At 31.7% G+C, this 4,164-nt stretch overlaps 1 long non-coding RNA gene across 1 annotated transcript; it reads left to right on the top strand.

Annotated features, from left to right (window-relative positions):
- The first annotated feature begins 443 nt into the window (after nucleotides 1–443).
- On the top strand, nucleotides 444–2,354 carry LOC133180045 (uncharacterized). The gene is made up of 3 exons (XR_009720253.1): nucleotides 444–808; nucleotides 1,975–2,128; nucleotides 2,308–2,354. It is a non-coding gene; the product is annotated as an uncharacterized LOC133180045 (long non-coding RNA).
- Nucleotides 2,355–4,164: the final 1,810 nt, after the last annotated feature.

Here is a 4,164-nt window from a genome sequence, read left to right on the forward strand (position 1 = left end):
TTGCTTCTGAATAAGTGTAAGACTTTTTTTGTTGCTTTTTTATCCATAGACTATGCACAACAAACAATGCTATTGATACTGAATTTTAACATTTTTTACAATGCTATTTTTTAAATATATAATTAGTTAGAACCATGTTAAATAATTGTTTATTTTATATCTAGTCATCATCCTTAGAAAAAATTGAATAATTATATATGGAGAGCAACACACACACATATATAGGGCTTTTGTTTATGTGCATTCTTTGTTCTCTACTATGTACTGTTTGGCCCATATGGGTGTATTATGCTATGAAGATCATTATAAGTATCATATTAATAGCCAAAGTACATGTGAATATGTTGTGAGAAAGGGAGATTGTCAAAGAGTTTTGATGTTTCTAGATTTTTGTGCTTGATTGTCAATTATTCAGAGGGCCTTTGTAAAAATTTGATGCAGAATAAACCTTAGATTTTCCCAGCCTACTTGATTTATGGTGTTACAGTTGAGTCACATAGGTGATAAGTTGGTGGTGGCACTGAGATCATACTCAGTGGAGGTATTTGAAGTTAACAATGTCAGAAGTAAGCAGCAAAATAAAAGTTCTCATTCCATCTTCAGTTAAAGGCAGACATGCTAGTAAATTAAGTGTTAGAATGGATTACATGAAAGTGTGCCCAGAACCAAACAATCCCTATGATGGAAAGGCATTCAAGGTTATTGTGCAAGACAATATTTATGGGAGAGTGCCACAAATAATTAAGGATATTTTTCACACAGTGGAAATATTATCAGTCCAAAAAAAGTTTTATTATGAGATTTTATGGTATGTATTTATCTCATATTTTTCAATCTACTGCAAACAATTTTTATCTGTTACTCAATCAGTAAAATCTTTATTTTCTTTCAAAGAAGCAGCTAATTCTCGATAAATTATATTACTTTTACCTTTTCATCTTTAAATTCAAGTAAAGTACTTTGCATACAGATAATAAATGGACATCTTTTAAAATAAATCCATGAATAAATGAAACCATAGAAAATTTCCTAATTCTAGTGTTTCAAAAAGTAAGGAGAACATCCTTTAACTATTTTATTATCTGTTAAAATATACTTAATATACTTTTAATTATTTCCTCTGTGAAGGATCATAAACTTCTTTCATTCAACAATTGTCAAATTAAGATGGTAAAAAAATTGGTCACTCATTTTATGCTAGAGAAAAAAAGAGTGTATTGGAAAAAAATAAGGTGGTTTACTTCATTTTTAAATAAAATATTGTCACAGAACCAAAAAATTAAAACTTTGACCTCAACCTCCTCCCTCCTCCCAAAAAAGAACTCTACAAACCATGTGTACACTTTTTCATACAGAAGATTTTCCTTTTACTTATATTAAATCAACAGTTGTCCTATAACTTTTGATGGTATCTTTGAAAAATGTCAGTCTGTAAATTACCGGTAGATGTTTATTTCAAGCATTTGACAGTGTAATGGTAAAGATTTCTAATGCATTGATAAATATCTCAAAAATGCTTTCTAAGGTGAGAAAAATGGAGTGGTGGAATCAGTGGAAAGTGGGGGTGGGGGGCATAAACACTAATAACAAAGAGGTACAAAAAATTAAACAGAATTTATAGTTGCACAAAAATATTCTAATTAAAATCAATTTTGTTTTAAAGCATTATTCATGGAATTATCAGCACACTTAAAATTTAGAGGGTACACATGTACCTAGATTTTGAAGATATTGAAGCATCCCTGAAGTTGCAGCTTCTACTTAATTGTTTCAGTAAAATATTTTAAATATTAAGAATTCTGTTTAAAAAAAAACTACAACAAAAGGGCACAGAACTTTAAAAGAACACTTCATTGGAAATAAATCCTATTCTATTGATTTTTGAACAAGATTAAGGAATTTTTAAGTGTGATTATTATAAAGTACTTAAATCAGCTGCACATATTTTCACTCATTAGGCATGATTCATTGTAGCAAACCTACAGTACTGGAAGATGTACACTGTGAGGGTGGTAGGTGAAGAAGAGGGGGAGGCCTAGAGCAGCCATGCATTTATGAGGTGCACGGAGCTGCACCCGTTCTTGAAAAGATGATGAAAGAGCTGAGTGGGCAAAATGTTCCTTACAAGGTATTAGTAATCACATCTGAGCAAAAATTTGTGCATTTTTATAAATTAAATTCAACTGTTTTTATCATCAGGTACAATAATTCAATCTTTACATGTAAATGGTAATTTTGAAATAGGCATTTTTCATTCCATTTACTCAAAATATTATAAAACTAAATACTATTTTATTTATATTTCAGACAGAAACCATCTAAATGATGATTGGAAACGAAAAACTTGTGCATACTAAAACTTAAATAAATAATACATAAAATTGAATGAATGTTTGAACTTTTTGAATTTTGGTCTAGATGTGGCATCGACATGCAAATAATTCCTTTAACTTTTCTAATTATCTGGTAGAATTAGACTTAAAATGCATTATGATTTTGAGCATGAATCTATCAATGCTATTGTTTTAATCTAGTTTAATTCACATTATGTTAATTATAATTTTAAAAATGATAAAATGGGAATGAAATTAAAAGGTTGGAAGTCACATTGAAATATATTGTACAAGTGTCAGATCAGATCGATTTTACTGTATTTATGTTCTGTTAAAGAGTTCATCGATCAATTATCGATCAAAAAGTAATCGATCACTAATCGATCAAACTTCCTGAGGAGTTTGATCGATTACTGATCGATGACCATAAGTAATCAATCGATTAGTGTTTGATTACAATCGATTAGTGATCGATTACTGATCTGATCGATTAATCATGTCTGGATATTAGTACATTATATGTATTTGATTAAGTTGAATTTTGCTATTTTGCAGTTGATGTGACTAGGAAAAAAAAAAAAACGAGAGGCCCATGGGCCACATCGCTCACCTGAGCACACTGGCTTGGATTAAGCACAAATCAGTTCAGTATTGGGGGGGACTTCAATTTTAAAATACACAGGATGAAATTACACCATTCAGTCGACGGAATTGTAACTGAATGCCCACTGAAAGGTCACTGAAAAGTTCCTTTACCGTGACTTTTCCGTGGTCTTCCAGTTACCATTCAGTCGACTGAATGGCAGATACATTTCAGTTACCTTTCAGTTATCTTTCAGTTGTATCTTTTTTTTGAATAATCGGCTTATTTTTTAACTCAGAAATTTTATTTCACGTTTTCTTATTATAATGGTATTAAATTAATCTATTTTCGAATAAAACAAAATTTAAAAAAAATGATTAAAAGAAAAAGAATTCATACCGACATCTGAGATCGAACCGTGGTGTCCCGCTTGATAGTCCGTGACTTTATCCATTACACACGGAGGCTTGCTGGTTAGTTAATGATTTAAAATCAATAAATTTCTGGAAATCGAATTGGGACTCCCAGTTCACCTGTTGTATCGAGGAGCTGGGATGTGTGTATATATCTTGTATAAATTTTGTATATTCTATGTTAATTGCACGGATTTTTGAGGCCGACTAATTAATTACACATTTATTTATTAAATAAATTTCTCACATAAGGGTTGTCCTCACCTTAATTATATCAATGATGCTTGCTTTCTTTGAGTTAACGTACATGTATGTTATTATACGGAAAAGATGACCGTTTCAATCACTGTAGATTTAACGAACATGCACGTAATTTCAAGCAATAAATTTACAAGCGTAGTCCCCTCTTTTTCCGACTTTCAAAGTACTACTGAAAATGTTTCCTTAAATTCAAACCGTTTTCAATTACATAGTTATCCCTCCTCTTTGGGATATTCAAAGCACCTCACATACCCCGCCCTCCCCCGTTTAAAAATTTCTGGATCCGCCTTTGTTCTCTGAATGGCGCCAAACAACTCGGTTAGAGAATTAAAAATTCCATTGAAATTACACATGTACAGTTTGTACATCCCAATGGACACGTGAGAGTTTATCTATAAATATCGAATATCCCTGTCGCTGTATGTCTGTCTGATATGTACGATAGCGACAGGAAATACCAGTCTTACTGATAAAAGATCTGCTCGTCTGAGATTTACGGAGATGGCCGAGCGTCTGGGTGAACTAGACTTTGTCGCTGACAGATTCTGCTTTGAATTATTTACTATATTGGCTC

This window comes from Saccostrea echinata, unplaced genomic scaffold, assembly GCF_033153115.1.
Source record: "Saccostrea echinata isolate AGI-Se365-2 ecotype Australia unplaced genomic scaffold, CSIRO_AGI_Sech_v1 ptg000005l, whole genome shotgun sequence".
NCBI classification, from domain to species: domain Eukaryota; kingdom Metazoa; phylum Mollusca; class Bivalvia; order Ostreida; family Ostreidae; genus Saccostrea; species Saccostrea echinata.